This window comes from Procambarus clarkii, chromosome 52 (assembly GCF_040958095.1).
Source record: "Procambarus clarkii isolate CNS0578487 chromosome 52, FALCON_Pclarkii_2.0, whole genome shotgun sequence".
NCBI classification, from domain to species: domain Eukaryota; kingdom Metazoa; phylum Arthropoda; class Malacostraca; order Decapoda; family Cambaridae; genus Procambarus; species Procambarus clarkii.
This window is the reverse complement of record NC_091201.1, coordinates 24,332,917-24,346,507: the sequence shown is the minus strand read 5'-3', so window position 1 is coordinate 24,346,507 and position 13,591 is coordinate 24,332,917.

Here is a 13,591-nt window from a genome sequence, read left to right as displayed (position 1 = left end):
GACATCATCTTGAGCCTTCATCTTCTCGGGCCGCGGTATTTCTTATGTTCTCTTAGAGCCTATTTGTTCTGGGTCACTGGAGCTGGTTCCACAATTAATGGGACTTAGTATTTTATTCAATTTAATTGTAAAGTCTTGGGTGTGTATCAACTCTAATCCAAATATTGTGTTTATTCCTGATACGGAATGAGCACGTTGGTGATGGAGCCATGCATTGGCTCGCTCCAAGGTCCTCCTCACTCAGTCATATCGGTACCTGGATGAGGTTAGGGTAGTTCTTCTACTCCCAAGGTCTGTGCTTGACTTGTGATAGCTTGGTCCAACAGGCTGTTGCTTGGAGCTGTCCGCGGGTCCTTGTATACACTACCGCCCGGTTGGTCCGGCACTAATTGCAGAAATCTATCCAGCTTTTTCTTTAGTGTTTTCCCCTTTTGTTCCGGCAATATTTCTAATACTTGCTGGAAGGATGTTAAGCAACCGTGGACTTCTGATGTTCCGTGTTCTTTACCTATGGCACGTTACTCCACCTTAATCCTCACAGTTCAGGGTGAGGATTGCACAGTTCATGTACAATCCTCACACTGCAAACAAAATATCGGACAGTAACACAAACACAACACAGACAGACGCACTCCACAAAATTCCTGTGACGCCCCGGGACCCGACTCCTGGAGCTGTATATTCGCAAAGAAATGCAAGAACACCAGCAGGGCGCCGGTGTTGTGCGAAATTGGGAGAGAAAGCTTATATAAATGAACAAATCCACAAGGGCCGTGATGAGGGTTCGAACTTACAGCCGGGATTGATCCCAGACGCTGCCTTAGGCCCTTGTGGATTTGTTCATTTGATGCATCACGCTATTGTGGTTTGTGTGTGTAAGCTTATATACTTCCTAGCCTCCTGAGACACTAAAACCGGCACACAACTAGTATCACATACTATTTAATCATTTGAGAGGGATTTAGAATCCGTTTAAAATTTTAATAAAGGGGATTGGGGAAGGGGATCCAATGTTATGATTTACAACAGACATATCACGTCTTGCGGAGCCCTCAACCCACTACGACAAAGTCATCAGAGCGACAGTAGAAAATCGGAACTTAAGTGTTAAATACTCGTACCTCAGAAAGGCATTTAAGTGTGTGTATGGTGAGATAAACCATCAAATGTCCATCAAAGAAGTAACAAGCAGAGTGAGGTGGTGATTAGTAAGTTTTCTAACAAACTGGTTTGACAGTAATGCAAAACAAAGTGCTACTCAAGACATTATATTTAGGGAAGACAAAATTAGCTGACCTTAGGGTGGGCAAGGGTTTAAGAGGATGAAGCAGAGAGATGCATATATCTTTGTAAAGATTACCATGTGCTTATAGCGAGTTCATCTTCATAAATTATACCAGGGGGTTGCAACCTTGATGCTGAATAAATGAGCGAGAACTGCGTCCGAATGTTGACCAGCCCACACACTAGAAGGTGAAGGGACGTTGACGTTTCGGTCCGTCCTGGACCATTCCACAATCGACTTGAGAATGGACCAGGACGGACCGAAACGTCGTCGTCCCTTCACCTTCTAGTGTGTGGTCTGGTCAACATAATTTAGCCACGTTATTGTAACTTATCGCCTGCATCTGAATGAGTGATGCCTCTCCTTACCTTGAGGTGCTTCCGGGGCTTAGCGTCCCCGCGGCCCGGTCGTCGACCAGGCCTCCTGGTTGCTGGACTGATCAACCAGGCTGTTGGACGCGACTGTCGCAGCCTGACGTATGAGTGACAGCCTGGTTGATCAGGTATCCTTTGGAGGTGCTTATCCAGTTCTCTCTTGAAGTGACTTCCCAATCGTCCCAAATTAGGGTGCTACTCGACTGGTCACAGGTAAATTAATTAATTATCCACACGCTAATGTACCAGTTAACCAGATTGGGAAATTTACCTCGGCTATACTCTTTGTGGAGCCCGGCCCTCCCCCCTTTTTATTTAATTTATCGTAAATAGTTTTCCATTTTCTGGTCGTTTTGTGAAGACTAATGCGTCTGCTGCTCTTGAAGGTTCCTTGTTATAAGTTGTAGAGTTGTAATGTGTTGTGGCGGTGTTGCTGGCAAGATTAGCGTTGATGTTGTGTTGGGAGCGGTAGGTTGGGACTGGTGGTGGGACGTGGTTGATGGACGTTGTTTTAACAGTATCAGATTTTGGTGGTGTGCCAGTATTTTGTGTGGTTGGCTGCTGGGGTCTACTCTACTGTATTTTGTTGAGGCGTAATGCATAGTTTGGTCGATGGGGAAAAATTGAATCATGTTTCATAGTGCAGTTAGTGGAAGAGATCGAGGTGTGACTAACATCTTGTTTGAGTGTTGGTGTATTGGGATGTCTAGAAGAGCGGAGAAGGAAATGTTATACTTTCTGCACGATGATAGTGTATGGGAACACTGTGTAACATATATACTGCTATATAGAAATGTCATGGGGGCCTGGTGGATAGCGCGTAGGACTCGTAATTCTGTGACGCGGGTTCGATTCCCGCACCAGGCAGAAACAAATGGGCAAATGCAGGCGATGAGTCACAATAACGTGGCTGAAGTATGTTGACCAGACCACACACTAGAAATTGAAGGGACGACGACGTTTCGGTCCGTCCTGGACCATTCTCAAGTCGATTGTCATCATCAAATGGGCAAAGTTTCTTTCACCCTGAATGCCCTTGTTACCTAGCAGTAAATAGGTACCTGGAAGTTAGTCAGCTATCATGGGCTGCTTCCTGGTGTGTGTGTGTGTGTGTGTGTGTGTGTGTGTGTGTGTGTGTGTGTGTGTGTGTGTGTGTGTGTGTGTGTGTGTGTGTGGTGTGTGTGTGGGGGTGTGTGTGTGTGGGGTGTGGTGTGTGTGTGTGTGTGTGTGTGTGGTGTGGTGTGGAGAAAAAATAAGTAGTAAACAGTTGATTGACAGTTGAGAGGAAGGCGGAAAGAGCAAAGCTCAACCCCCGCAAACACAACTAGGTGAATACTGCATCGATAGTACTAGTAGCTGCTAAGGCCCCGCTAACTTACAGCACCGCTCTTGTGCCAGGTAAGTCCACTACGGGCTCACCATAGCCCGTGCTACTTGGAACTGTTTGTTCCAAGTAGCAAATCTTAAACAAGAAGCTACTACTAAGGGCAGAGGACTTAACATCACCCTAAACTGGATCCCATCCCATGTCGTAATCCCATTAAACGAGAGAGCCGATGAAACTCCTAAATTGGCAACTCATCATCCAGTGCTCCACAAAAAGAATCGAACCCAGCCTAGAGTACATAAAAACAGTCATCACCAAAAAACTCGCACACATCAACAAAGCCCATCTACAGAGAGTAGCAGAAGGTTCCCCCTCTGCACTATGGTATCTTCAGGCCACCAAGTTGGAAATGTTAAATATCCCACAAGGATATATATACAAGGAAATAGTAGTTCGGTTATATAGACTACGTCTAGGTTACAGATGCAACTGGGAAATTAGCGAGCCCAGAGAGCCCTAAATACGGTGTCAGTATTAGAATAGCAAAAATGATGTACTTAGCATATATAAGGTTTCCGGTAGACTGTCCATCATGCACCAGCTTTAGTCCTGCAAAATGACAAAAGTATTGATAGACTGGAAAAAAATGCAAAATGAAGCACTCGGAATTATACTTGGCTGTCCTAGAACTACCAAAATTCTTATTATGCTAAAAGAATTAAGTATACATAGCATTCAAGATGGAATTTTTGAAATCAATCTTATGATGGGACTAAAGCTTCTGCGTGATAACAAAAGCAACATTGTGTCAGTTGAACTGTTAAAACACATACGTAATGGAACCAGCGAGTCTAAATGGATTCAAAGAACAGCCACACATTACAATGATGGGACTGTACGATGTATGTACAGATGGACAAGTACAGCACTTCCTTCCACCCTGGCAGATAATACCTTTTGACATCCTGACCCCTGCATACCCCCATCAAGAAACTAATCACAAACAACCCTCATGCTCAGCTTGCTGCTAAATTAAGCACCATAGAACACATTCACATTATACAAACTAAAAACAATATCACACAGACCATATACACTGACGGATCACTCAATACAGCTACAGGGAGGGCAGGAAGTGCTGTTATTGCTCATCAGCCCGATGGCAGTAAAATTCAAAGGAATATAAGAGTTAGTAACTGGGCATCCACTATGCAAGCTGAGTTGGTAGCAATACTCGTAGCACTCGAAATTATTGACAACACTGAAGTAGAAACTTAATTATTTCTGAATCTCTTTCCTCATTATTAGCAATAAATAGTTTGCAATCAAGTAATACCGTGCTTGTATCAGAAGCCAGACATAGATATATAAGCATACTTAGCAAGAGGGTAAATATAAAAATGTTGTGGATTCCTTCTCACATTGGCCTGCAGGAACATGATAAAGTTGACGCCCTTGCTAAGGCTGCAGTAAATAAAGACAGTATTGAACAGAATCTTGAGTTATCAAATAGGTCCCTTAAAAGTGTCATTAGGCGAGAACTCCTGGATGAATTTGAAGAAAGTAGAACAGTGCAAATTGGAATTAGCAGGTACATTGTTCACCATAATTAAATGTGTCAAGTAAAACATGTGTATGGGGCAAGTAACATCAGTAGACTAACAGACGTTGTCACAGCTCGAATGAGACTTTGCTACAAGTATCTCTGGCAGTTCGGTTTGTATAGGGATCTAGATGAAATAAAGTGTATGTGGACAAAGACAGGGACACACACACACTCGAACATTTTATCTTGGACTGCAGTAAAATTGAGCCATTTCGAGATAAATCTAATCTCAGGTTGTATGAAATGGCAAATAATCTTATTACTAAGGATGGAATACCTGAAAGCCTTGCACTGTATCCACATTTCGCTTCCATTAGAAAAAACGACATATGAGATTAGGAAACAAGTAGTGTATTGTGAAGACAAATAATAACAAACAACAGCTCCCCTATGACTGTAATATCTCCATTGGTCAAACAATTATGTATTAGCGATAAGACCTACCATTAATGTATAATGATTAACTGTAAATATATAGCTTTAAAATAGAACATTCTCTGTAACTAGCTGACATTGTAATTATAAGATATGACGGATAGAATTGTTATTGTAATAATCTCCGTTGAGGTCTGATAGACTTTGTGCCTTCTGTAATCCTTTTTGCGCTACCGCTCACAGGATGAGTATGGCGTGCAGAATAAACTAGCCGCCTCCGGTGGCAACAATCAACCAGAGTGGGAATGCATCTTCTGCCAAACAATCACAGAAAAGCCACTACTTCACTATCTCCTGGAATGTGAAGCAACCAACGACCTTAGAAGAGCTTTAAGACTCCCTGAATCAATGTGTTGAGGTCCATGCTTTCCTTTGTGCAATGATAAGTTCTCACTAGTTCTCCCACGCTGAGAGAACTGTTCTCTAGTTCTCCGACGCTGTTCTCGCTAGTTCTCCCACGCTGAGAGAACAGGCTAAATTGTTGGCGCTGATGCTGTGTGACATACAGGGAGGGAGTGAATTATTAGGGTAAAGCGCCAAGCCATTACGACTATATAGCACTTGGAAGGGGTCAGGATAAGGATTTGGGATGGGACGGTGGTGGGGGGGGGGGAGGAATGACAGGTATGTGGTACCTTGTAGCACTGCATAATCTCACCATTATTCTCTAGTTGGTGTAAGAGGTAGAGACAGTGATCTGAGATTTTACTCTGGAAGCCGTGTGAGTGTGGAGTAGTTATGAAGTCATTGTTAGCCCTCTTGATGTCTCTCCTTGTGATCAGGTGTGCATGGGTTATAACCTAGCCTAGCCTAACCAGGTGTGCAAGGGTTATGTCTCTACAGATGCACAGATGTGGATCTATAATCACTTACGCCCTCGCTAGTGATTATTATGGGAATAGTTTGCATGATCTCAGGTCGTGAAGGGTACTAGGTGCTGTGGACTCGTACCCTCACCACCAGTTGTCAACTAGTACACGTGTAAGTCGTGTTAGTGTACTACATACAGTCAGAGCCCCGTTGAGGGATTTTGTGACGCGCCATCAATGACGTGCCGGTTAAGGTTTTATGAATGGAAAGTCTTGGTGTACAGGATGTTGGTGGGTGGTGTTGTCTTACTAGGCGAGGAGTGCACGTGCACTCTTACGGCTGTGCACCCGGTCTGGGGCCGGGTTCACGAAAGCACTTACGAACCTGTACATCTTTTCTCAATCTTTGGCGGCTTTGTTTCCAATTATTAAACAGTTAATAGAGCTCCGTAGCACCAGGAGGCTGTTTATAACAATAACAATAGTTGAATGGGAAGTTTTCATGCTTGTAAACTGTTTAATAAATGTAACCAAAGCCGTCAAAGATTGAGGAAAGATGTACGCGTTCATAAGTGCTTGCGTAAGTGCTTTCGTGAATCTGGCCCCTGGTCTGTGATTAGCGTAGGCATCTACTGTAATAGCCTTGTCGTAAATATTGGTAAGGATGGCTAATCACTGTTGATGGGTGGGCCCGCAAACCTGTTTCCAATCGGCTAGAAGGTTAGGCTCGTGTTCGAATGTTAAAACAGGATTTACACAGACAGACAGACAGACAGACAGACACACAGACACACACACAGACACACACACAGACACACACACAGACACACACACAGACACACACACAGACACACACACAGACACACACAGACACACACACAGACACACACACAGACACACACACAGACACACACACAGACACACACACAGACACACACACAGACACACACACAGACACACACACAGACACACACACAGACACACACACAGACACACACACAGACACACACACAGACACACACACAGACACACACACAGACACACACACAGACACACACACAGACACACACACACAGACACACACACAGACACACACACAGACACAGACACAGACACAGACACAGACACAGACACAGACACAGACACAGACACAGACACAGACACAGACACAGACACAGACACAGACACAGACACACACACAGACACACACACAGACACACACACAGACACACACACAGACACACACACAGACACACACACAGACACACACACAGACACACACACAGACACACACACAGACACACACACAGACACACACACAGACACACACACAGACACACACACAGACACACACACAGACACACACACAGACACACACACAGACACACACACACCACACACACACCACACACACACCAACCACACACCAACCACACACCAACCACACACCAACCACACACACACACAAATCCAGTTAAATAGGAATGAACAGTGTGCGGATCAAATGGCAAATTTAGAATAGTTCTAGTTTTTACACCATGCGACTACCGGAACTTGAATTCAAGTTTCTCTTGAACATTTCTGGCGACAGCTGATAGACTGCCATGGAGGATGGTCGCTGACAGACGCCTCGCTGATAGCGGCTTACGATATACAAGTACATTGTACTCACTTTACCTATATATATAATATATATACACACACATGCATGCATACATGCTTGTATACACACATACATACATGACCAATGAGCCAAAGCTCAACCCATGCAAGCACAACTAGGCGAGTGCATGCATGCATACTTGTACATATTCAAACAGTGAGTTTTTCTCTGAATACTCTGTATTCTCTTCTCCGAGGCTATGAGTCCCTACAGTTGCACCAGTGGTGGTGGTGGTGTGTTATTTATCCCACATTTCCTTGTATTAAAAATAGTTTTACTTGATATTTTGAAAAGAGCATTGTGTATTGGCTCTACGCTTAAAGGACTCGACTGGCGGTTGTGCAAGGAATGTGTCGACTCTTATGGCATAATTAAGGCATCGTAGGAGAGTTGGAGACGTCGAGTTATGTCTGGGGAACGGTTAAGTGGTCCTTATCAGTTCTTAACTATAACTACGCCCCGCCTCCCAAGTAGTTTATTACCTGGCGCGCTAATTACCTCTCAACCTTAACTTTTTTTTATATTTTTGTTATCAAAGTTGTGGATAAGATTGTGGCAACAATATCCTGGGAACTGTTGTCACTGCGCTAGTTAATTTTGTTGTTGATCACAATGATTAACGATATTAAATTTACAACTTTTAAATGTGGGTGTTTTTTTTTTTTTTTTTTTTTTTTTTTAACTTTTTTGAACTTTTGTACAAGTGAGGCTCTGGGTCGCTCGTTTCCCCTTCGTTGGGTCTGGCCAGTAATTGGTGGGGTGACCGCGTTGGTATCCTGACCTTTGGTACCTCCGTAAACCTGAAACTTGTATACATGTGACACCAGTGCTGTACACGTGACACTCGTTACCATGCACGTGACAATCTCGCCATACACGTGCTACCACCATGCACGCGGCTACCACCATGCACGCGGCTACCACCATGCACGCGACTACCATACTATACACGTGACGCTACTACCACCTTACATATCTGTGCATGTGGAGCAGTTCGTGTGAACTGTAGTGACTTGTTAATTATAGTCTCTACCAAATAACATTTCGATGTGCTTACCTGTAATTACCTAAGTGTGGTTACAGGATGAGAGCTACGCTCGCGGTGTCCCGTCTTCCCAGCACTCTTTGTCATATAACGCTTTGAAACGACTGACGATCCTGGCCTATCAGTGACTACGGGAGAGTGAGATCTGTCTCTTTATGCCCCGTCGATAAGCCCTTTAACTGGCGCGCTAACTGTATCTCTTAACTTTAAGACAAAATATGATGGAACAAAGTTAAAGTTGTGGATGGAATAGAACTGCAACCACCTCTTCATTCACTGCATTCCACTTGCTAACAGGGATGCACTTCTTTGCATGACTTCCACTCTTAATGATTGCAAATAATATTTCAGGATTGGTGGTGCATAGACTTTGTTTATTTCCCAAGCCACAAGCATGCATAGCGTTTCATCCCCGTCTTAACATTTACAAACTATTTGAGGTATAATTAGAAAATTCAGTGATTTGTAAGTTATAAAGTGAACAATATCTTGTACGTGTGTGTAATTAGATATAGATATATACAGATATAATGAACACGGGCCCCGTCTTATTAGGACCAATAGAATACTCGACCGGGTTGTTTATCCCATACCTAAGACCATTCACCCTGCAAAGTTGAGGCTAGGCGCTTGGAGCTAGCCTCACCCATTTTTTTTTTTGCTGGGTGAATGGTGATGCTGCTGGGAGAGGGGGATGGAAAGAGTGAGGGGAGGGGGGGGGGCAGAAGGAAGGAAGAGGTGAGGAGAGGCATGAAAGGGGGAGGGAGAAAGGTGGAGTGGAAAGGAGAGGGGAAAGATGGGAAAAAGAGAGCACAACCAAGTATCCCCCTCCCTAGTCAATCAATTGAAAAGTATTCAAACCAGTGACATGCTTAATCCTATTTACTGTGAAAAGTGTGTGTGTGTGTGTGGTGTGTGTGTGTGTGTGTGTGTGTGTGTGTGAGATTGATTTTTGAGCTCTTAAATATTTTGGGGGGACTTTTATTTTTGGATTATAAGGGCATGGATGAGTGTTGACCATTATGAAGTATAGTAGAGGGTGATGATAGAGGCAAGTAAGGTGGAGGGGGGTCCACGTTGCGTAGTTGTGTTTGTGGGTCAGCAGCAGCAGCAGCAGCAGCAGCAGCAGCAGCAGCATTGATCTGTTGTGGCTGCGCCCAGAATAGTATCGTGCACCTGGCAGCGTGTGGGCCTCTCTGTTTACACTCGTCTCCTCCACGCCTACACGCGCCCAATGCTACTTCAACATTTACAACTCTTATCTTCATTCAAAAAAAATCTATATGTTTGGAACGATGGTGATTTACCATTTTAAAAGTTGGCTACACTATTGTGTGTGAGTTTCTTAATTTCGATCCAATATCAGGTCGATGTAAGGCGGGTTTCTCGTGGCCACACCCTGTCTATTAGTCTGTCAAGAGGGTTGGGAGGCTTTTACTCTTCGAGATATTTTAAAACATTTTAACTACGGTTGAAAGTGTTTTTATTGTATACCTGTAGCCCTTCTCTCGACTTTCCTTGCTTTCCTTAGTACTTGTGTAGCAGTGACTCTTTATGCTCCGCCTACAAGGCCCTTTTGTATCTGGCGCGGCTTTTTTTTTTTATATATTTTTAATTTGATATTCATGTTCTGTCATATCTGCTTCAAGTGCGTTCCAATAATTGACCACCCATACGGGGTATGAACATTTCTGTGTGTGTTTCTTAAATTATATGAGTTTCCAGTTTGCATCAGTGTTGTTGTTTTATCTTAATTTAAAGAGGATGTCCTTGTACACAGTCTTTTTCCAGTCATTATTTGTAGTTCTCTCAACCCGTAGACAAGAGCCCATGTCACTTGACACAAGAGGCAATCCCAAGTCAATTAGGTGTCTCAATTGACATTTATCACTATAACAACACAAGACTTGGGTTCTTTCCATAAATACTTAAGATTTTATATTTATCTAGCTTTTAATATTTTTTTAAGTCGTGTTATGCACGATTTATTTAAAGTAGAGGCCAAAATAGAGACCTCTATATGCGACTTTCATGGAGTTAAGTGTGAAATATTTGGTGTGATTACCTTAGAGTTTCTAGTAATGGTTTCTGATACACAAACAGTTCTTTCAATGCTCCTTAATAAATTTCCTGGGATAAGAGGAGAGGAGAGGGGGGTAAGTAGGGTTAGGAAGGGGGAAGGAACAAAGGGGGGACCAAAGGGATGGGGACAAGGGGGTAAAGGGAGAGATGGGGTAAAGAGACCCAGGTGCAGCTGAGTATTCCTTCTATATGTAAATGGAAATGTCTGTCTGTCTCTTCCAGATTGGAGGGGAGAGGGGAAGGGCAGGGAGAAGAGAGAGGACGAGGGGATAGTAGGGAGATGAGAGGAAAGAGAGGGGAGGGTGGCTGGAAAGAGGGAAGGAGGAAGAGAGGGGGCTGGAAAGAAGGGAGGGGAAGAGAGGAAAAAATGGGGTATAATGGGGGTGGGGAGAGAGTGACACATCCCAGGCACTACTGAGTACCCCCTCTTAGTGTGTACATATGAGAGATTGGAGGCCAGTTGGGGAAGTGGGAGAGGGAGAGAAGGGGAAAAAGAGGGGAGGGGGGGGCAGGGAGATGGGGTGAGTTAAAAGGGAAGGGAACTATCGGGGGAATGCACCAAGCCATTGAGACTATATAGCACTTGGATGGAATCAGGATAAGGTTTTAGGATGGAATGGGGGGAAGGAATGGTGCCCAACCACCTGGACTACCTGTTGATGATTTTGGGGATCAGGGTCCCTTCACCCCATTCTCTGACCAAGCATTCTGGTTGCTGGTTTGATCAGTCAGGCTGTTCGATGCGGCTGCTCACAGCCGGACATATGAGTCGCAGCCTGGTTGATCAGGTATCCTTTGAAGGTGTTTGTTGAGTTCGGGGATTAAATGCTGACCTGCATGAAGCGAGACCATCGCTCTACCATCTAACCCAAGTGGTTGGTCACTAGGGCTGGGTGTGGGAGAGAGTAGGAAGAAGAGGGAAAATTGTGGAGATGAAGGGGTGGGAGAGGATTGGGAGAGGGGCAATGTGGTGAGAGAAGAGGGAGGAATGGAGGTGGGGGAGAGAAATAGGAGAAGAGGGATGTGTGGAGAGAAGAGGGGGGGGAAAGGGGGAGGTTACTTACCTAATTACCTTGTGGAGGTTCCAGGGATCAATGTCTCCCCCAGCCCGGTCTCCGACCAGGTCTCCCGATTGGTCGTCTGGTCAACCAGGCTGTTGGATGCAGTCTCTCTCCCTGTGAGGGATAGTGTTGTCTCCCTGGCCAGTCTCTCTCCCTGTGAGGGATAGTGTTGTCTCCCTGGCCAGTCTCTCTCCCTGTGAGGGATAGTGTTGTCTCACTGGCCTGTCTCTCTCCCTGTGAGGGATAGTGTTGTCTCACTGGCCAGTCTCTCTCCCTGTGAGGGATAGTGTTGTCTCACTGGCCAGTCTCTCTCCCTGTGAGGGATAGTGTTGTCTCACTGGCCAGTCTCTCCCCATGTGTGGGGTAGTGTTTTCTCACTGGCCAGTTGGAACTTAACAGGATGTTTGTAAAGTTCCTGTATCAAAAGGTCTGCTGTTGGATGCAGCCTGGCATGTGCATGAATCACAGCCTGGTTGATCAGGTATCCTTTGGAGGTGTTTATCATGTTCTCTCTTGAACCCTGTGAGAGGCCGGCCAGTTAAGACCCTTACGTGTAGCGGGAGTGTTGAAAAGTCTTGGGCCTTTGATGTTGATAGTTCTCTCTCTTAGCGTGCTTATTGCACCTCTGCATTTCAATGGGGCTATTTTGCACATCCTGCCATGCCTCCTGGTTTCATGTGATGTTATTTCCATGTACAGATTTGGAACCAGTCCCTCTAATGTTTTCCAAATGTAAATTATTAAGCATCTCTTGCCTGCACTCTAGAGAATACAGATTTAGAATTTTTAATCAGCCAAAATAATTTAGATGTTTTATAGAGTGGATTCTAGCAGTAAAGGATCTTTGCAAGATCTCCAGTTCAGCAATTTCTCCAAAATTTGAGAAATATATTTAAAATATTTAAAAAACATTCAAATTTTTTTGAAATGAAACAAAACTTAGAGTAAGATGGACATTAATGTTTATTTTGTATACTTCCACTTTATTTATATATGAAAAGTTTTCTCCTGCTTTTTCTAATTACAAAGTCTTTGATCAGATCCTCTAAAGTAATCTTACGTAACACATCTGCTTCTATATTTGGTAGAGATAAGGCATCCAACCTGCCTTGCTGCATAGTTGTTCTGTTGGGATTATCAATATACTTCAACTGAGAAAATGAATGCACATCTGAGCAATTTGTGACCATTAATGTTACAAATGTTCAAAACCAAATGTCCTAAATGTGTAAAGGTACATTCAATATTACCTTCTACAGTTATTTTATAAAGTTCAGCATGGCTGGATCTTGGTTTTTAAATTTTGTTGCACTGAACTTATGATGCACATTTATGTGTGAAGCAGGTGCAACTGTTGAAGTTCAGCTGAGAAATTGGTGTTAAAAGTCCTCTGGGTAAGTATGAATCGGTTTTTGACAACACTGAGAGAACCTTTCAATTTCGGTAGACGAAGTGATGTTATGTATCACATCACTTAAAAAAAAAAAAAAACTTCGTTGTATATCTCTCCCCTCTCCTCATCTCAGTTTCAAGCTTGTTAACAATTGTATAAAAGGTGGTGATAAGAAATTTATCTCTGGCATTCTGATCTGCTTCTGGTGCATCTCCGTCATTGAGTACCTACTTTCTGATACATTTGCGAGTTTGAACTGCCTTTTAATCAACATCTGGTAGCATTTCCTTTGTAGCCGCTTCATGTCTTGCAAATTCATCTCGTGAAGTGCACAGTTGGGTCAACTAATAATCCATACGGATCTGCAAATGTTTTCAAGTTTACATCCTCATTCTGAAGAACTTGGCCTACTCTGAATATTTAGCGGTGGTTCCGAGGTTCAAGGTCCCCGTGGCCCGGTCTCTGATCAGGACTCCTGGTTGGTGGTCTGGTCAACCAGGTTGTTGGATGT